Source organism: Lepisosteus oculatus, unplaced genomic scaffold, assembly GCF_040954835.1.
Source record: "Lepisosteus oculatus isolate fLepOcu1 unplaced genomic scaffold, fLepOcu1.hap2 HAP2_SCAFFOLD_62, whole genome shotgun sequence".
Taxonomy (NCBI): domain Eukaryota; kingdom Metazoa; phylum Chordata; class Actinopteri; order Semionotiformes; family Lepisosteidae; genus Lepisosteus; species Lepisosteus oculatus.
The window spans coordinates 764,230-786,007 of record NW_027168171.1 but is presented as its reverse complement, the minus strand read 5'-3'; the positions used below and the strand labels follow the sequence as shown (position 1 = coordinate 786,007).

Here is a 21,778-nt window from a genome sequence, read left to right as displayed (position 1 = left end):
GGAAGAGAGTGGCCCAAGCTGGACTCTATAGAAAGCACTCCCTGGATGCTCCTCTCCTGATTGGATTCAAACAGTACCTTACCAAGGATCTGGGAGTGGCAAATTATTCTCAGGAGGTATTTATTTTTTAAAGGCATTTAAAATTAAGCAATGGTATCTTCATTGTAAATGTTTTTATTTCTTAGCTTAAAATTCACCCATGTGAAATGATGTCAGCCATAAACATCATGACTCTATATTTCCTACCTGAATCTATTCTACTTAAATTATTACATTATACACAATTTGAGTTCATTTTAAAAAGTTAAAGGTAATGAAAGGAATGCATTTTCATAAGAAAGATAATACCGATATGCATGTGATAATCTTCCTTATATCATGTAGTGCATCATTTGGACACTTTGTGGGCTTCAAATACAAAGAAAATCATGTTCTATGGTACAAGATAAATACAAAACTTAAGCTTTTATTTTAATTAGATTTCTTTATAAAGCATAAGCAATCATTTATTACATCGCTTCTTGAATTAAATCTTTTGACAAGAGGTAAGACTTCTGTTACATTTAAACCCATGTTTAGCTGTGTTTTTTAGATTTAACTGAACCAATTTCTGTGTGTGATAATGTCCTTGAATTCTGACAACATCACACTAAATTACATGATATAAAACAGCTAATGTTTCTAGAGATAAAGTTTCTGAGATGCTTCTAATTACTTTTTATTACCAGGGACAGTTTAATTCACCTTGTACAGTACTGTAAGACCAAAATGCTTTTTTTAAAAGTTATTTAACATTTTATAGAACTTTGTCTACTATGGCAACATGATGTGCTTGGTGAAACTTGGAAAAATACTGCTTGGCCACTTATCTTAAGATAAAGATAGGATAAAGGTTTATCTTTTGCACCTACCTGACCCCCAGGGAAGGCCAATGCTTTCTAAGTTGATGGTTCCCTACAGTAGACTGTACTTTAATTTCAAAGGTAATGTATATTGACCCAAATCAGTTTTGGAATCCAATCTACTGACGAGATGGAGCACATCCTTTTTTCAGGATTTTAGCATCATACGTTTGGTATATTTAGTCCCTAATGCTGAAAGAAATGATCATAGAACATTTGGACACTTTGTGGGCTTGAAATACAAAGCAAATCATGTTCTATGGTACAAGATAAATACAAAACGTAAGCTTTTATTTTAATTAGATTTGTTTATAAAGCATAAGCAATCATTTATTACATTAATATATGTGAAAATAACATTTTAGCATCATACGTTTAGTATATTTAGTCCCTAATGCTGAAAGAAATGATCATAGAACATGACATCTAACCTTACCTGCGGTGTTTTTAATCCCTATTGCTCAATGCACGGTGAAAGCATTCCATACATGTGTCTGACAATGAGGAATGGGCCCCTGAGACAGTCATTTGCCTGTTTCACAAATGATCGTATTTTACTAGAGATTCTGTTTGGGATTCAGATGTGCATTCGGACAGCAATCCCTTTCAAGAAATGATACGTTCTGGATGAGGTCAAAGGTGCTGGAACACTGTATCTAGGATGTGTTTGCAGAGACTGTGTGTCTCCTGCTTCAACGCAGTGATAAACAGATGTGCTCCTTTAATTTATTGGTACATGCCCAGGGCAGTAAGCAGTCTGAGGATTTATTTCCAGATGGCATAGAGCAGTGAAGCAGTGAAGTAGTGCAAAACACTGGATCATTATATTATTAGAATCTATTCTACTTAAATTATTACATTTTACTCAATTTGAGTTCATTTTAAAAAGTAAAAGGTAATGAAAGGAATGCATTTTCATAAGAAAGATAATACCGATATGCATGTGATAATCTTCCTTATATCATGTAGTGCGTCATTTGGACACTTTGTGGGCTTGAAATACAAAGAAAATCTTGTTCTATGGTACAAGATAAATACAAAACTTAAGCTTTTATTTTAATTAGATTTGTTTATAAAGCATAAGCAATCATTTATTACATTAATATATGTGAAAATAACATTTTAGCATCATATGTTTAGTATATTTAGTCCCTAATGCCAAAAGAAATGATCATTTGTTTAACATGCACGGGTCTGTCTCAAAGGATGCAGTACTCCTGAAGGGTCTCAAACCCTACATTTTGGATGCCTAGCTGTATCCCTCACCTGTGGCACCTCAGAATGACTTCTAACCTTACCTGTGGTGTATTCAGTCCCTATTGCTCAATGCACGGTGTACATACTGCATACATGTGTCTTGAGAATGAGGAATGGGCCCCTGAGACAGTCATTTGCCTGTTTCACAAACAGGGACCTGGACCTAGACCTGGCCCGTACGGGGCTCAAACCCGCAACCTTGGCGTTATTCGCACCACACTCTAACCAACTGAGCTAACCGGCCGCACGACAGTGCTCCTCTCTGTGCTGCAAAAAATCAAACTCAGGGAATTTTGTCCAACTTTGAATAGAAAGCTGTGTAATTCAGTGTACGGGCTTTCTCGTGCAGTTTCATGGTTCTTGTAACCCAAATCCTACACTGGCCTGAAGTGCCCCCCCATTTCACAGCATTTTTCAGCTGATTTAAAATGTACCTAAAGGAGAAGCATTATTGAAGACCATCAATTACCAAGAGCTTTTGTCAAAGGTTTTGGTGGTCATTTTGAATGACCACAGAGCGCTGTGACCTCGGTTTTACATCTCATCCAAAAGACAGCGCCCTTTTACAACACAGCATCTCCGTCACTATATTGGGGCATTGGGACCCGCACAGACCTCAGGGTGAGCGCCCCCCCGCCGGCACCATTAACACCGCTTCCAGCTGGAAGCTTTGTTTTCCCCTGTAGCTCATCCTCATCCAGGTACTGACCTGGCTCACACCTGCTTAGCTTCAGTGGGTTTTCAGTTGCGAGTTGCAAGGGGATGCAAGTGATGGAGCCGCTCGCTGCAAAAGCCACTGCATTGGCCGGGAATCGAACCCGAGCCTCCCGCGTGGCAGGTGAGAATTCTACCACTGAACCACCAATGCTCAGTGCCTGAGCCTTCAAAAAAGACGCTTTTTTGGTGCTCTGTGCAAAACGCGTCGACATCTGCTTCCAGCTGCAAAATGCCATTTGCGGACGCTGAAGAACTTATTTCCAAGGCAGCGGGTACAAGCGATTGGGCGTTTTAAAACCACCAGGAACAGCAAAGAGGCGCGCTTCTTTGCTTGTGCCGAAACACACCGACTGAAGGCGGACAACGTAGTCGGCAGGATTGGAACCTGTGCGGGGAGACCCCAATGGATTTCTAGTCCATCGCCTTAACCACTCAGCCACGACTACAGCAAGCCCCACTGCCGCTGCGTTCTTGCTACAATCTTACCTGGATCGCGAGGCGCCGGCGGAAGGCAAAATACAAGCCTTGCAGACAGACACGCCTCAGAGGACTTAAGGGTGGCTTCATGTCGGAATGATAAAGTCTCCCCGTCTGGACATGAAAATGCCACTTTGTTACACACAAAAAAAGAATCAACAACAGAGAAATGCCCACAAGCATTTGAAAAGCCGCACCACGTCGCACTTGAAATAGCTCTTACATTAGTGGTAGACACAGGAATCGCCTTTTTATTTACGCTCTTACCAACGCGATGGAAAGCAAAACAAAGCAAAGCAGAGCAAAACAAAACGAACAAACGAAAACCCTCACGTCCTGCACTTGCATATAACGCCGTTACGTGCCCAAGCGGTATTGTACGTCATCCTAGCACTGCACCCCGGGTCGTACGGTATATGGGAACGAGCACACGCCACGAATCGTCTCGAATCACTCCCTACAGCTGTAAGGCGCCTTGAAGCGTGCACCCCCAACATTCTTCTTTGCGCATCTGTGAAAGGTAAACTCTTGAGCAAACTCTGAACCAGCTCTAAGGAAACTAATCCGATTAGACGTTACTTTGACTCATCTTCTTACGCTCAGTGCCGGATTGCTCAAACTCCAGCTAGGGTTAGGGTTAGCATTCCCACGCTACTTAGACACTTTGTTTACGCTCAGTGCTGGATTTTGGGAACTTCAGGACGAGTGGGAATTTTCTCCTATCTGTCCATTCTGTTTTATTTTGGAGACTCTTGGCTGCCTATGTTGTTCAGTGCAGCGTGAAGGAAACATTTTCCAAAACTGTGTCAGCTCAAAAGTTGTAAGAAAACCTCTCCAGGTGCTTTAACTCTCTTCATTTTTGTCATTTAATGTGACACTCGATGTATAACTGGAGCCTCACTTATGCAAATGGTGAGGCTCCAGTTCGACACCCAGTTCCACACCACTTTACAGTATATGACAAAAGCATGGCAGACTGTGCCGGACCAGCTGGTAACTTCCGCTTATTTTGACCATATTAAACATTGGAAATCTTCCCACTTGCATTTGTGACACTTGATTTTGGCTCCACCTAAGACACTCTTAAATCTTCAAACACTTTTCTCTTCTCTCGCAACACACTTGTCTGTCGGCACTATGTGGCAGCGTTGCATGACAACCCATCTCACCACGGAAAGGAACCTAACAGCTTTGGTAAGAGAGTAGAATTACCTGAAGAACTGCTTTCCATGGAAGCAGGACCAAGCGATGTAGCATTTTTATAGTACCAGGAAAGGAGAAGCGTCACTTCGCCTTTGCTGCACAGGCACAAGGTGATGTGCGGCAGACACCGTAGTCGGCAGGATTCGAATCTGAGTGGGGAGTCCCCAATGGATTTCAAATCCATCGCCTTAACTACTCGGCCACGACTACAGCGAGCTCGCCGCCGCCGCATTCCTCCTATAATCTAACACGGAGTGCGAGGTGGCTGCGGAAACTTTATTAAAGTCGCTCTCCGTTAAAAAAAATACCTTTCACAAGATTTGTGCCGGCAGACAGACACGCCTCAGAGGGTTTAAGGCTGGCTTCACGTTCAAATGATAAAGTCCCCCAGTCCGGATGTCAAAATGCAACTTTGGCAGACAGAAAAAACATCAACAAACCAAAAATGTGGACAAGGATTTTACAAGCTGCACCACACTGCACTTTCAAAAGCATTTACATTCGTGTTAGACGCAGGAATTGCCTTTGATTTGCGCGCTTACGAACGCCATGGAAAACGAAACAAAACTAAAGCCCTCAGCTCCTGCACTTGATTATAATCCCGTTACGTGTCGAAGCAGGAATTTACGTCATCTTACCACTGCAACACGGGGAATAGAGATGTAACGCAACGGGGGCTCAGGCGGGCGCCCTTGCCGCATCTGGTCGGCCCCATCCCGACTGGAGGCTCAAACCCGGGACTTCCGCATCTCTCTGCAGCGACCTAGCCCCGTGAGCTAAAGAGAGATCTCTCCACAGCCCAGTAGCTGTGGTCCTGCTATCACAGGGAAGGGCGGTGACGTCACCCGCTCTTGTACGCCGGCTCTTACACAGTGCCTGTCGGCCGTAAGCGTTACAGAGGGAAATGAGCACAAGCTACGAATTGTCTCTAATCAGTCCCTACAGTTGTAAGACGCCTGGAAGCGTGCACCCCCATCATTAATCTTTGCGCATCTGTGCAAGGTAAACTCTGGAGCAGTCTCTGAAACGGCTCAAAGGAAACACGTGATTGATTCCATGAGCATCTGGGGTTCATTTCTTATTTACATTTAATTCAAGGGAAAGGCTTGGGTCAGTTTCAGACGGCCTCCAACAGCGAGATTCAAGCGCCCCACCTTCAGCCCAATCTGCGCCGCCAGAACGCCAACGGCTCCTCTGGTCTTTGGGGTGCGGTTGTGACCCCTTAACCTAAAGTGTTGGTGGCAGACAAATGGAGACTAACAGGTGATGTCCTAGGACATGACTACATTGTGACACTCGGTGGGGATGGTGACCATTGCTTGGAAAAGAGTGCGAGGCCCCTTTAGAAAAACATTTTGTTAACAGGCATTCTGCCTCAGCCTAAACACCTATAGCTTGCAAAGCGCATGCTATTAGACAGGCACCTCTGCAAGACCTTAAGAGTCTCTTAAACTAGTGATAGTAAGGTGTTCCCAATGGGCGATGTTTGGCTTTCAAATCATCTCTCTGTGGAAGCGCCGAGATGCAGCTGTTTAAGGCTTAGAAGCAGCTGACTGTTTCACTACCTAGCTGATTACTGTCAGTCAGGGAGCTCAGAGGTGAAAAGCCTGTCTGAGAGACAATTCGCCATCGATCAGTTCAATATGTTCCGTACCAGCTCGGCGCACCTGAGATCATCTTGGTAGCCCTGTAGCTCAGATGAGTGAGAGCGTGTGTGTGTGTACCACCGTGATTGGATGCCGGTCCTTCTCAGGTCACAGTAAACCTTCTGCTGCCTAACTTTCCTAATTTTGGGGATCCCTTTGAAAAAGCAAAGGAAAAAAAAAACTGGCTCTTCATCAGCGTGATCGACCCAACCCAGTGTGCCCCAGTGGCCTAATGGATAAGGCACTGGCCTCCTAAGCCAGGGATTGTGGGTTCGAGTCCCATCTGGGGTGCTACTGTCCCTTTTTGAGCGTACAAATGTCCTTTTGATTTGCAAAGCTGCAACCCCACCTTACTCAGTGAGCGTCTCTGCTTTTCTCTCACATACAGTTGGGAGATGTCTTGCACTGAACGGCCTGCTTCAGATCACGCCACAGCACTTCAATGGGATTGGGGTCAGGACTCTTACTCGGCCATCCCAAAATACGGAATTTCTATTGTTTCAGCCACTCTGTTGTTGATGTACTCCTTTGTTTTTGTCATGCTGCATGACCCAGCGTCTTTAGAGTTTTAGATCACAGGCAGACACCCTGACATTCTGCTGTAGAATTTCCTGATACATCTTGGAATTCATCGGTCCCTTGATGATTGCATACCGTACAGCCTCCGCTATGCTTCCCAGGTGGGATGAGGTTTTGGAGTTGGTATGCAGTGTTTTGTTATCTCCAAACATAACGTTGTGCACATTTACCAACATGTTCAACTTTTGTCACTGTCCACAGAACATTGTTCCAGGAGTTGCTGTGGAACATCCATGTGGTCTTTAGCAAACTTGAGAGGGGCAGTGGTGGTTTTTTTGGGGGGGAGAGCAGTGGTTTCCTCCATGGTGACCTCGCATGATCACCACTCCTGTTCAGATTTCTTCTTATGGTGGACTCATAAACACAGACGTAAGACAAAGTCAACCACCTGTTCGCTAGATCCCATCCCCACTCAGCTAGTCAAAGATTCCCTCGAAGGACTGGCAGGACCTATAATTAGTATGATGAATGCATCGCTTGCGTCAGGCGTTGTACCTGATCAATTTAAGGTAGCGGTTGTTAGACCGCTCTTAAGAAGTCAAATTTGGATCAACAAGTTCTTAACAACTACAGGCCTGTCTCAAAGGTCCCATTTCAATCTAAAAGTCTTGGGAGAATAGTTGTTGCCCAACGTCAATCATATCTGGATTCAAATAATATACTTGAGAAATTTTAGTCTGGTTTCTGAAACTGCATTAACAAGAGTCGTAAATGATATTCTCTTAGCTACTGATGCAGGGAATGCAACAGTGCTTGTGCTTTGCTTCTAGATCTTAGAGCTGCCTTTGACACGGTTGACCTCTCTGTTTTGTTACACAGGCTTGAGTTTGAGGTTGGCTTATCTGGAACCGTCCTTCAGTGGTTTACTTCACATTTTACTCATCGTTTTCATTATGTTCAAATATCTAATAATTGTACTGCTTCATCAATGTCACCAGTTCAATTTGGGGTACCAGAAGATCAGTGCCGGGACCAATATTGCTCTCTCTCTCTACATGCTGCTGCTAGGTAGGATAATATGAAAAAATAATATGAACTTTCATTCATATGCTGATGACACTCAAATAAACATTTTGTTTACACCAAACGACAACTCTTCTATTATCAGTTTAGTTAAATGCATTAAGGAAGGAAATACTTGGATGTGTGAAAACTTTTTGTTACTCAACTCTGAGAAAAATGAGGATCTGTTGATCGGAGGCAACAATACTGATAGGACTACTATAACTTCAGCACTTAACTCAGAGGATTTAAACATCTGCCTCAAAGAGACAGCACGTAACCTTGTTGTGAAAGGCGCTATATAGAAATACATTGATTTGAATTGAATTGACAATGTAAAATGTTGTGTGTGTTGTTTGTTAAACAAGACTGTCTTTATTTATCAAGAAATAAAAGGAATTTGCTAGGAATGCAAACGTTAGGTTGCGCTTCTTCATGCTGCATCGTCGGCATGAGTGGAGCTTTTTAAACGTCTGTACTTACTGTGCCCCATAAGAAATCGTTTGTCCCCATTCAAAAGAGATTGTGCGATGTCCTGCAGTGTTCGCAAAGCAAACCTTTGACAGTTTGAAAAGAGGAATTTATTCTGCTTCCTGTGCGTGCAGTAGTTACAAAGTTGAACGTCTTTACACGATCTGCTGCAGTTTTCAGTGGGCGGGCTTTGTCAGATGGCTTGGAAAAACGCACTGTGTTTCGGCTCGGGAAACATCATGAGCAGTGTCCTGCATGTTTTCTGTGTATAGCTGTCTTTTAACGCATACAGAATTCATTCGAAATCATTGATTTCTCCAATTAACAAGGTTCCCTTAAAGGATGAGTCAAAGTAACGTCTAATCGGATTAGTTTCCTTAGAGCTGGTTCAGAGTTTGCTCAAGAGTTTACCTTTCACAGATGCGCAAAGAAAAATGTTGGGGGTGCACGCTTCAAGGTGCCTTACAGCTGTAGGGAGTGATTCGAGACGATTTGTGGCGTGTGCTCGTTCCCATATACCGTACGCCCCGGGGTGCAGTGCTAAGATGAAGTACAATACCGCTTGGGCACGTAACGGCGTTACACGCAAGTGCGGGACGTGAGGCTTTTCGTTTGTTCATTTTGTTTTGCTCTGCTTTGCTTTGTTTCGTGGTCAAGAGGCGTAAGGTAAGTCGTAATCCAGGGAGAACACTGGTGGCAAACAGTCCGAGGTGAGAGGCGAGGTCCAAAGTCGAAAAGGCAGAAGGGGAGTCCAATATCCAGAATAAACGAGGTAATGGAAAAAACGCCAGGTAGAGCTCTCAAGGAGTAGACTCAATACCAGCGGGAAGCAAGTAAAGATGGTAAAAATAGCACTGCGTACCCCACGGTGGAGTGTGTGCAGGTGGGTTAACTCGTGCGGCGGCGTTTGTTAATAATCACCCTCTGCTGGTGCTGTTTAGATTGCTTAAGAGTTGGTCTTAACTGCCTGGCGGTCATGACAAGCTCCTCTTTAAGCTGTGGTTTAGTTTTGCATTCATGTGTTTCTAGAGCAGTTATTTATGGGGGTGGGTGGGTCTTTCACAGAGGCTCAGGACAAATCCCCCGCCTGAAAGTCTAATGTGTGCGTTCAGACAGTCACAGGTCAAGAGCCAGGCAGGAGGACAATGGACAGATGAGCCAACGAACTAAAAATAAAAGAACAGATATGAAAAAGCCACCATCTTTTTCTTTTTGACATTTTCCGACTTTCATGCAAGCCAGGACAAAGTTGCTCGTAGCTACTTGTGGATTCAAATACTCTATCGAGTGCTTTGATGAGTTTTTGCAATTTGATTGTCGTCCTGTCAGCCTGTTTCTGTTTTTTTTTTTTCAATCTAGGGATGGAAAGTATGAGGGAAATGATGGAGCAATCAATAACCGCTCCGGAAAAATGGCAGAAAGAAATGGTCCGTCACTAAGGACATTTGTGAAGCAGAGGAGTGACATCACCACAAAGGCGACTTATTCTGCTGATCGTTTTGGTGAATAATGATTGAGGCGTGTTAAGAGAAAGGTAGCTGCGTCAGCATGCTTAGGCTGCAAAGGATAAAGCAAAGGTTTACTCCATGCTGAAAAGAGAAGAAAAGAAGCACAACGTTTCGACTGTGGAGCCTTCTGCACCATCTTCTTTAGCGATGGTGATGATGTTTACATTGGAAAAACTGAGACACGCATACTGGAGGGGCTTGAACCACCAACTTTTCAGCACCACAGAGTCTGAAAGTCTTTTGTGCACCCTACATTTGCAGGTTTATGGTCAAAGAAAACAATCACTTGCGCTTCTTGCAGCCGGCAATCTTTTTCCACTGACAACCAAGAAATGGATTTCATCTTTCACAAGCTGTATGGATTTCTTCAAAAACAAGTTATTCCAGAAAGGAAATGAATTCTTGCATTAAACTGAACCAAGCTGTACATGTTTGTCTGAAATGAGACATTCGGCACAACAAGACACGGAGAGAGGCACCGCTGGTATTCAGACCCAGGATCGCCTGCTTACTAGGCGGGCACTTTAAGCCACTAGGGAACAGCGCCAGCGGAGCACCGCGCTTTTACAGACACTTGGACACATCTGCGTTCGGTGTGCACTTAACCTGCTCTCTGAGCCCGTTGCCTCCGTCCCATTTAATAGCAGAACTGACGCCAAGAGAAATGATGAGAAATGGCATTTATCGGGCACTTTTCATGTCCAAGGAGCTCAATGCCCTTGACACCTCCCCAAGGCGACAGAGCTGTGCATTCTTTGGCGACACCATTTTTTCTTTTGTTTAATTTCTATACTTATTGATAGAATAAAAACGATATGTCATGTACTGTAAGGGAAATGTCTCTTTTCATGGGGAAAGCTAGCACCAGCAAATGTTGTGTTTAGAAGAAGTGATTTAACATGACACGTGACCTAATTTACCGGAGCAAAAGCTCACCCAGCAAGCCCTGCTTTACTTCTACAGGAGAGAAGTACTGTAGAGTCTGCAAGATGTTCAGCTGGGTAGCTACGTCAGCATGCCTCGGCTGCAAAGGAACAAGTAATAGGTTTATTGCATGCTGAAAAGAGAAGAACGGAAACACAGCGTTTCGACTGTGAGGTCTTCTCACACCTGAAGAAGCCTCACACCTGTAAAAGGCTCCATGGTTTTCTTTCTTCTCTTTTCAACATGGAATACACCTATTGTCTGCAAGATGTGACAATTTCATGGTGTTTTGGAAGAAAACCTTTTTTCTTTGAATTCAAAATCAATCGGAATTTCAGCACGACACATCAACACTTTTTCTGTTTTAAGGAGATGATATTTTAAACCTGATAAAAATAGTAGGAAACACAAGTTTCTTGCTGTGAAAATTCAGATGGGGAAGTGTACTACTAGTAGCAGTGTAGAGCTCTCTGTGGTGGAGTGCAAGCGCATGTTCTATGGGCCAGTGGCGTAATGGATAACGCGTCTGATTTCGGATCAGAAGATTGTAGGTTCGAGTCCTGCCTGGCTCGTGAGGCTTTTAAACCTCTCAGGTTCCTCGGTAACAGGTTGCCGTCATGTATATGAACTATAGAAAAGCATTTGCCACAACCCGTAAATTAGCACGCAAGTGCGGGCTGGTGAACACAGAACTGTATGGAGATCATCTCCAGCTCCGAGCTCAATTGCAATGAAAAAACATGCAGAACAGAACTGGAGAGCAGCTGAATTTGTGCTCAGTAGGGTGGGGAGGACTCAGCATTGCTATTGTTCTAATTGGCATGAACTGCAGGGGATCTGAATCAGAACATGTCAGTCAGTTTGATCATTGCGTCAATATGTAGGCCACGTTAATACAGAATTATTACTTTGTCTGTCTCGTCTTTGTATATAGCTGAATGTCCCTGACAATTTCATGTTAGTTTTTAAGAACGACATTGGTGCTAATATATACATATATAGCATATAAGGAACACGTAAAAGTTTAGTCCATGCTGAAAAGATAAGAAAACCGCCACAACGTTTCATCTTGGAATAAATCTTTACTTGTTGTTTTGCAGCCTACCCATTCTGACCTAACTCCTCCCTTGAAATTCCCTAACAGTTAAGGGTACGTAACGGCTCATGCGATGCTCAGTTGCAATTTGTCCCAAAACAAACAAGAACAGCAGCTGAGGGTTTGAGTTTGAACATGCACTGTATTAAAGCAGCTTTTATTTCCATTGATAAATGCTAGATATTCCTACAGAGATTCTCCAGGTGAGTAAGCGATTCCTGTTTCTGTTTCTATTTCTGTTTCATATATACAGTATATATATGTTACATGTGTCTCTGCAATAGTATAAATGTGTTATACACTATCAGGGGCTGCTTTTTTGTGCACCTCATCTACAACAAGGGTTTTTTTTTCATTTATGTTTGTGGACCTTCACCATTTGAGGAAGTGAGTTAGATAAGAAAGTTACAGGTATGGTGAGCAATGACTGACAAAGGCACGTACTGCGTATTCCTTACAGAAGTGTAAGCAATTTGTTCTAAAAAACACCGGCTAAAGTCCAACATCGTTAGCAATCTTATTACTTAAACAGAATTAACATCAATAAACTGTAAGGTGCTGGTACATGCGAGTAGATTTGATCTTCTATTAAACAAAAATGCAATTACAGCTCTAAAAAGGTCAACCTAGACTTCTGTAACAGATCTGTTCAGGTCATCGCTGTTTCTCTGACCTTGTGAGTCTTTGGAATTTTAAAAGTGTATTTTGCTTGCCTTTCATGTGGTCTGTGTACAAGTCACTGTGGCGTATGCGGTCCTAACCAGCCTTGCTATAGACGTGACGAGCCTCCGCTATGTTGCAATGGAGAACAGGTTCAGTACGGAGCTGCCGAGAAAATTCAGCTGGAAAGCTCGTTGCAGAAAAGCATCGTTATCTGTGTCCAGCGGCAAAGCGTCCTTCGTGGGTGCTGAAGAATCGATTTCACAGGCTGCGGGTCCAGGCGATTTAGAGTGATAAAGGTCCCAGCGAAAACGAAACGGCGCTGGTCCTTTTACACGCACGCACGCAACCAAATGCAAAGGACACCGTAGTCGGCAGGATTTGAACCTGCGCGGGGAGACCCCAACGGATTTCAAGTCCGTCACCTTAACCACTCGGCCACGACTACACCGAGCGCCGCGGCCGCTGCCTTCTTGCTACAATCGAACAGGGAGTGCGAGGTGGCGGCGGCAGCGGAGGCAACTTTTTTCAAGTTCGCTCTCCGTTTAAGAAACCTTTTACGCCATACGTGCAAGCACACACACACACACCTCAGAGGACTTAAGGGTGGCTTCAAGTTGGAATGATAAAGTCTCCCCGTTCGGACATGAAAACAGAACGTTCTTAGACAGAAAGCAATCAACAACGGAGACATGTGGACGACGATTTTAGTCACTGCACTTTGAATAGCATTTTTACTCCAGTTACAGGAGATGTACCAATGGCCCTTGACCTACGCTCTTACCAATGCCTTGAACATTCAAACAAAACAGCCCTCAAGTCCTGCGGTTTAATATAACGCTGTTACGTGTCGAGGCAGTATTTTTCTCTGTCCTACCGTTGAGACACGGGGCGTATATGGAAACGAACACATGCTACGGATCGTCTCTAATCGGTCCCTACAGTTGGAAGGCTCCTTGAAGCGTGCACCCCCATCATTCATCTTTGCGCATCTGTGAAAGGTAGACTCTTGAGCAATGTTTGAGCCAGCTCTAAGGCAACTAGTGCTATTGGACAGACACCTCTGGAAGATCCTAAGAGTCTCTTAACACCACTTCCAGCAGCAAGCTTAATTGTTCGCTGGAGGTCTCCCACCCAGGTACTGACCAGGCAAAGAATCACCAGTACATTGAATGAGGAAGTTAATCCTGAAATCCAATTACATATCTCAAGGTAAGACAAATCCATAAGAACATGTCTTAGTATTACTTCGTTTACATTAGTATGGCACTGAGTTGGAGCTCCTCTTTAAGCTGTGGTTTAGTTTTGCATTCATGTGTTTCTAGAGCAGTTATTTATGGGGGTGGGTGGGTCTTTCACAGAGGCTCAGGACAAATCCCCCGCCTGAAAGTCTAATGTGTGCGTTCAGACAGTCACAGGTCAAGAGCCAGGCAGGAGGACAATGGACAGAAGAGCCAACGAACTAAAAATAAAAGAACAGATATGAAAAAGCCACCATCTTTGTCTTTTTGACATTTTCCAACTTTCATGCAAGCCAGGACAAAGTTGCTCGTAGCTACTTGTGGATTCAAATACTCTATCGAGTGCTTTGATGAGTTTTTGCAATTTGATTGTCGTCCTGTCAGCCTGTTTCTGTTTTTTTTTTTCAATCTAGGGATGGAAAGTATGAGGGAAATGATGGAGCAATCAATAACCGCTCCGGAAAAATGGCAGAAAGAAATGGTCCGTCACTAAGGACATTTGTGAAGCAGAGGAGTGACATCACCACAAAGGCGACACATTCTGCTGATGGTTTTGGTGAATAATGATTGAGGCGCGTTAAGAGAAAGGTAGCTGTGTCAGCATGCGTAGGCTGCAAACGATCAAGCAAAGGTTTACTCCATGCTGAAAAGAGAAGAAAAGAAGCACAACGTTTCGACTGTGGAGCCTTCTGCGCCATCTTCTTTAGCGGTGATGATGTTTACATTGGAAAAACTGAGACACGCGTCCCTGGGTGGGCTTGAACCACCAACCTTTCGGTTAACAGCCGAACGCGCTAACCGATTGCGCCACAGAGACTGACAGCCGCTTGTGCTCCCTACATTTGCAGGTTTATGGTCAAAGAAAACAATCACTTGCGCTTCTTGCAGCCGGCAATCTTTTTCCACTGACAACCAAGAAATGGATTTCATCTTTCACAAGCTGCATGGATTTCTTCAAAAACAAGTTATTCCAGAAAGGAAATGAATTCTTGCATTAAACTGAACCAAGCTGTACATGTTTGTCTGAAATGAGACATTCGGCACAACAAGACACGGAGAGAGGCACCGCTGGTATTCAGACCCAGGATCGCCTGCTTACTAGGCGGGCACTTTAAGCCACTAGGGAACAGCGCCAGCGGAGCACCGCGCTTTTACAGACACTTGGACACATCTGCGTTCGGTGTGCACTGAAGAAAGATGTGAAGACGGGGGTTTGAATTTAATCTTTTCTGTAGGGGGTTTAGACTTCCAAGTCACAAGCAGGGGTTTATGGCAGGAAAGGGGGTTAACTGATAAGGATTGCAGATGCCAGCTAGGAACCCCCCTGGGTGTAATGTTAAACTGACCATTTGCCCAGAACATCGTAAACTGGCCAAATACCATGAACCCCCCTCTTTACCATCATACCGAGTGACGTCAGAAACGGAGAAGAAAACACTATATAACCCAAAAGTTTGTAACAGTACGTTGAACAATACTTCGGTTTTGTTGTTTCTTGCGAGAAACAAGACTTCGGCTTTATTGTTCCTTGCATGCAATAAACTCATCTGTTTTACTTCATCTCGGGATCAAGAACCTTGTTTCTTCTGTTACAACAAATTTGGCGTAGTCGGCGGATGCTCCAGAAGGCGCAGAACTTCCCATCGGCAGGAGAGACGGTCAGCGCTCACATTACAAAGAGGTAAGGACTCCTCTTTTTTAAAAAAAAGTCCCGACTCTCTCTGACCGATTGGGAAATCTCTGCTCCCTGCGAGAATCGCCCGAGATGACGGAGTAAACGTGAGTTTCTGAATTCCTCTGGCCCGGGGAAGGCACCGGTGTATGTAATGGGTTGTTTGCTGTAAGCCCAGAATTTGGTCTGGCAGGGGTTCCGCGGTATTGTGTACAGGCGTTCGAAGCTGGTGTATGCCTTAATTGCGCGTGGAGTTTTGAACGGGTTTTGGACCCTTACCGTGAAGTCAGGACTGGTGTGGGTCTTAATTGCACCCGGAGTTCTGAAGCTCAGAACTGGTTTGGGTCTTAATTGCACCCGGAGTTCTGAGGCTCTGAATCGGTGTGGGCCTTAATTGCGCCCGGGGTTCTAGAGCAAGTGGTGCATTAAATGCACGTAGTTCAGGACTGGTGTGGGTCTTAGTTGCACCCGGAGTTCTGAAGGTCAGAACTGGTGTGGGTCTTAATTGCACCCGGAGTTCTGTGGCTCGGGATCGGTGTGGGCCTTAATTGCGCCCGGGGTTCTGGAGCTGAGTGGTGCATTAAATGCACGTATAATCCAGGATTGGTGTGGGCTTTAATTACGCCCGGGGTCCTGAGATTAGCTACGCCTTGATCGTGCACAGATTGGCGTGGCGTGGTTTTTTTTTTGTTTTAAAGGAAGCAGGAGTGGAGGAGATATATGTATGTATGTTTTCGGTGTTTTCCTTGTTTGTGAAATACATATACACACGCGCGACACTGGCATGGGCGCACCTCATAGTGGGGAGCGGGGCATTAAGTGGCAGGATTTGGGGGACGTTGAGACCCGAGAATCGCACTGATTGAGCTCAGTGCGTAAGTCCACCCCGGGGCAAAAGCAGCGATGCTGGCGTTCTGGGGATGGTGAATTACTGATCAAGAAAGGGGGTTTTCGAGGTCTCGTTTCTTACCTGTGAACAGTGCGGTGTAAGTCCTCTCTAAAGTCTCGGAGAGGCATTTAGATCTGGAGGTAACAGACGCCCTTAGCTGAATGAGTGCAGGAATGCACAGGTTTTTTCCAAGTGAAAACATCCCCCTACTGAATGAGCTGTTACCTCACACACACGACAAAAGTAAATCTTAAAGAGACCGAACATGTGCGCTAACTGATGGTTTGAGAAAGTGGTAGAAGGGTCCGTTTAAATATCGGAAAAGTGTAAGTTGACGGAAAAGAAGGAGAAAAATATGGAAAAAGCTGAGTTTGTCAGAGGGAATTTGGGGCGAAGACGCCTGTAAAGAAAGCATATGAGTATTGATTGGCAAAAGCACAAGCATGTAGCTCCCACCCTGGTGCACGGCCGGCACCAGTAGTGGCAGATACATGACGAAAAAGAAAGAAATTGGGATGTGTTTACGGGGAAAATAAAAACCCGGAAGAAAATATACTTTACTCGCTACGAAAGAGTATAGGAAAAAAAAGCTAAAAGAGGCAGTACAGGAGAATGAGAAACGAATTAGGAATTAACTCCTGGTCACGCTGCACTGGTTAATGTGCTGCAGCCAGCGACTAAGTTATATCCTGCTCTCCCACAGGGGAACAAACAGGCAGGAAACGAAAATAATTGGGATCAATTCCCACAGTGGCCATATGGAGAAGGGGGGTCTGATTGGGATAACACTTGGTATGAGTGTGATAAAGACTGATCAGGGTCTCCCCTGTTAGAGGGAGGGCGCCCGCAGATCTGTACTCTCACTCGAAGTGGGAAAGGACTTGATGTAGCAGGGGCTGGCGCCGTTGATGACAGCGCCACTCTAACACTGTCTCGCACCCCGTCGAGGGGGGTCTGCAATCGCACCTACCTTCCCTGATTTCCCCCATACGATCAAATCCAAAACCGTAAGATATTGACCGGTGGGCTAAAGTACCGCACCCGAAATTAGAAATGCAGCGAACCTGGAGTGCGCTTCAGGAATTAAAATGATTCATGTAGAAGTAAAACAAGAATACAGCACATTGTATTACGAAGAGAAAAATATATTCTCGATGTGTATGTGTGTTTTATGAATTTGTGTGCCGGCATGTATGTGTGTAACTGTGAGTTTTGGTATACTAAATGACGGTGTGAGTGTGTTTAGCCAGCGGGACTGGCTAGAGACGTAACTACAGAGACTTGACGAAAATCAATTTAAGGAGATTGGAAAATATAAGAGCGTCTGAAACGTATAAGTACAGTACAGGTGGACGTAAAAGTAGTTAAACAGTTTTTGTATTATTATAAATTGTAATTTATACAATTAGTTGCAATAGTGGAAACAATTTGGTTTTATTCGAATGTCTCGAAACCAGACATGCTGAAACGCTGTAGGTTTAGAATCGAGACTGGGGAGAATAACATCTTGTGAGAAAATCTGTTTACCTAACGATTAGATCCTGTAAATCCCTTGTAGCCTCCCTAAGTCTGTCCCAGTCCAGTGGTTAAAAATGTACTGTTAATGGAGTGGTGGTTTCTCTGTTAGGGGATACTGGAGCACTACTGTCATGCTTGTTTCACTCCTCTGTTCAACAGTGTACTATATAGCAATGTATAGGGGAAGATGGCAGGAGGGCACAGGAGTATTGGGACAGCAAGTTTTACTTGCCGAGTACCAGATTTTAATGGGTGGTTTGATCCCAGATCTATTGGGTTGAAATATTATGCATTACAAAGAATGACTATGCAGAACAGGGTATCACGTGGCTTCAACTGGCTGTGATCACTCAGTATGTTGATGGTATTCTGAGTGCTTCCCCTGACGAGGAAACCCACAAGTCTGAGTTGCTTCAGCTTTAGAGTGTCTAATAGAAGCAGTTATGATAAGGCCCTTTTGTGTCTAGCATTGTGGAATTTTAACAGGGCCTGGGTAATATGTTTTTTGCAGGGTGAGCACAACTCTTAACAGATCTGCTTAAGGGGGGAGTGCAGTACAAGGACAAGATTGCCTTGGTTCCTGCAGCAAAAGCCGCCTTTAATAATTTGAAACAAGTTCTCTTACAGGTGCTGAGACTGGGGTTTCCTCAGAGGGATCAACCATTCCTTTGTATTATTGCAAGTAGCTGACAGAGGCCACCCAAGGAGCCCGCGAGCAGGTCCTGGAGGCGTGGGGACCACCACCTGAAGGAGGGCACGACCTCATCCCAGGAGAGTGGGTGTGGATCAGGAAATTTCCTTCACAGGTTCTCCAGCCCAGGTGGGACGGACCCTACCAGATCCTGTTGACAACCGAGTCTGCGGTTCGAGTGGAAGGAAAAGATCGCTGGATCCACGCGCCACACTGCCGACGAGCCTCATCCCCATTTACAGACCCAGAATGAAATCATTTCTGTCAATAATGATAATTGTTGCTGTAGAACTATGTTCCGCAGGGATTAATGATCATCTCTCCCACAAAGGAGAACATGGAATTAATTCCTTTTTAGGCCTCTCCTATCTGACAGCTAAGAAAACCAACCAAAGTGCCTGCTGGGTGTGTGCCGCATTACCCAAATATGTACAGGGAGGACTTCCTATGGGAGCCATTACTTGGCGTCGCGAGGAAGTCATAGGCATGATCATTTGGAGGGATAATTTAGGAGATTTTAATATGACAAACTATGGGGGGTTGCCATAACACGGCTTTAACCTGCACAACATTACAATATCTACAGGAGCGAGGCTTAGAGCCCACGAGTTTCACAGGCTCTTACGCTCCTAAATATAACAGAAGCCATACACCACCATACCTGACTCTCAATAAGGAACGTGAGGGAAACATATGTTTTCAGCACACTAATTGGTCTGCACTTGGTTGGATGGAGTCGTTGCAACCTTACCAGCGCTGCAAATATATCCACCTCTACCTCCCAAATTCCAGGATGGGATCGGCACACCCCACAATTCGGTATAAGTTTCTTATTTTCAGAGGCATGGGGAGCGCCAAACGGAACATATTTCATTTGTGGAAAACGAGCCTACCCATGGTTGCCAGCCCAGTGGTCTGGCTCATGTTATTTAGGATATGTGGTTCCTCATATCCGTGTTCAAACCCACACCCCCTTCGGACCTAACCACAGACCACAAAGAAAATTGGCTGATTGGGAATATTATTTAGGTATAATATTTCCACAAGCCGGCATGAACTTTCTGAGTCGAGAGTTAATTCAAATGGCCTCGACTTTAGAAGAATTAGCAAAGTCTACCTCATCTAGTCTGAAGGCTGTTAATGATGAGATGGTAGCCCTCAGAACAGTGGCCATGCAGAACCGACTAGCTTTAGATTATGTACTGGCGGCCCAAGGAGGAACTTGTGCAGTAATTGGCACTGAATGCTGCACATATATCCCTGATAATTCTGAGCACATCTCAGATCTGGCCCAACACATTTACAATGAGGGACAGAAATATCAGGACTATTATACTGAAAATTGGGGAATTGGGTTTTGGGTAAAGTCTGTGTTTGGGGCCTGGGGTGGAACCTTTTTATAGTGTTTATCTGTAGGAGTAGTATTGTTTATATGTATAATTGTAATCATCACGTGCACAAAAACATGTATCACATCTTGCCATAACCGTGGAACGTACAATGTCATGGCAATACATACCTGTTCGCCAAGAAAGGAAAGATCTGCCCTGACATTGTATGTATAAAAATAGGCTACACTGACGTATGCCATATTTTATAAGGGGGGAATGAAGAAAGATGTGAAGACGGGGGTTTGAATTTAATCTTTTCTGTAGGGGGTTTAGACTTCCAAGTCACAAGCAGGGGTTTATGGCAGGAAAGGGGGTTAACTGATAAGGATTGCAGATGCCAGCTAGGAACCCCCCTGGGTGTAATGTTAAACTGACCATTTGCCCAGAACATCGTAAACTGGCCAAATACCATGAACCCCCCTCTTTACCATCATACCGAGTGACGTCAGAAACGGAGAAGAAAACACTATATAACCCAAAAGTTTGTAACAGTACGTTGAACAATACTTCGGTTTTGTTGTTTCTTGCGAGAAACAAGACTTCGGCTTTATTGTTCCTTGCATGCAATAAACTCATCTGTTTTACTTCATCTCGGGATCAAGAACCTTGTTTCTTCTGTTACAACAGCACTTAACCTGCTCTCTGAGCCCGTTGCCTCCGTCCCATTTAATAGCAGAACTGACGCCAAGAGAAATGATGAGAAATGGCATTTATCGGGCACTTTTCATGTCCAAGGAGCTCAATGCCCTTGACACCTCCCCAAGGCGACAGAGCTGTGCATTCTTTGGCGACACCATTTTTTCTTTTGTTTAATTTCTATACTTATTGATAGAATAAAAACGATATGTCATGTACTGTAAGGGAAATGTCTCTTTTCATGGGGAAAGCTAGCACCAGCAAATGTTGTGTTTAGAAGAAGTGATTTAACATGACACGTGACCTAATTTACCGGAGCAAAAGCTCACCCAGCAAGCCCTGCTTTACTTCTACAGGAGAGAAGTACTGTAGAGTCTGCAAGATGTTCAGCTGGGTAGCTACGTCAGCATGCCTCGGCTGCAAAGGAACAAGTACTAGGTTTATTGCATGCTGAAAAGAGAAGAACGGAAACACAGCGTTTCGACTGTGAGGTCTTCTCACACCTGAAGAAGCCTCACACCTGTAAAAGGCTCCATGGTTTTCTTTCTTCTCTTTTCAACATGGAATACACCTATTGTCTGCAAGATGTGACAATTTCATGGTGTTTTGGAAGAAAACCTTTTTTCTTTGAATTCAAAATCAATCGGAATTTCAGCACAACACATCAACACTTTTTCTGTTTTAAGGAGATGATATTTTAAACCTGACAAAAATAGTAGGAAACACAAGTTTCTTGCTGTGAAAATTTAGATGGGGAAGTGTACTACTAGTAGCAGTGTAGAGCTCTCTGTGGTGGAGTGCAAGCGCATGTTCTATGGGCCAGTGGCGTAATGGATAACGCGTCTGACTTCGGATCAGAAGATTGTAGGTTCGAGTCCTGCCTGGCTCGTGAGGCTTTTAAACCTCTCAGGTTCCTCGGTAACAGGTTGCCGTCATGTATATGAACTATAGAAAAGCATTTGCCACAACCCGTAAATTAGCACGCAAGTGCGGGCTGGTGAACACAGAACTGTATGGAGATCATCTCCAGCTCCGAGCTCAATTGCAATGAAAAAACATGCAGAACAGAACTGGAGAGCAGCTGAATTTGTGCTCAGTAGGGTGGGGAGGACTCAGCATTGCTATTGTTCTAATTGGCATGAACTGCAGGGGATCTGAATCAGAACATGTCAGTCAGTTTGATCATTGCGTCAATATGTAGGCCACGTTAATACAGAATTATTACTTTGTCTGTCTCGTCTTTGTATATAGCTGAATGTCCCTGACAATTTCATGTTAGTTTTTAAGAACGACATTGG

General features: G+C 44.2%; 5 non-coding genes across 5 annotated transcripts; 3 read left to right on the top strand and 2 right to left on the bottom strand.

Annotated features, from left to right (window-relative positions):
- The first annotated feature begins 6,420 nt into the window (after positions 1-6,420).
- trnar-ccu (transfer RNA arginine (anticodon CCU)) lies at positions 6,421-6,493 on the top strand. Its single transcript has one exon. It is a non-coding gene; the product is annotated as a tRNA-Arg (tRNA).
- A 4,692-nt stretch (positions 6,494-11,185) lies between these two features.
- Positions 11,186-11,258, top strand: trnar-ucg (transfer RNA arginine (anticodon UCG)). The gene has a single exon. It is a non-coding gene; the product is annotated as a tRNA-Arg (tRNA).
- Positions 11,259-12,808: 1,550 nt separating this feature from the next.
- Positions 12,809-12,890, bottom strand: trnas-uga (transfer RNA serine (anticodon UGA)). Its single transcript has one exon. It is a non-coding gene; the product is annotated as a tRNA-Ser (tRNA).
- A 1,536-nt stretch (positions 12,891-14,426) lies between these two features.
- trnan-guu (transfer RNA asparagine (anticodon GUU)) lies at positions 14,427-14,500 on the bottom strand. Its single transcript has one exon. It is a non-coding gene; the product is annotated as a tRNA-Asn (tRNA).
- Positions 14,501-21,296: 6,796 nt separating this feature from the next.
- On the top strand, positions 21,297-21,369 carry trnar-ucg (transfer RNA arginine (anticodon UCG)). The gene has a single exon. It is a non-coding gene; the product is annotated as a tRNA-Arg (tRNA).
- The last annotated feature ends 409 nt before the right edge of the window (positions 21,370-21,778 follow it).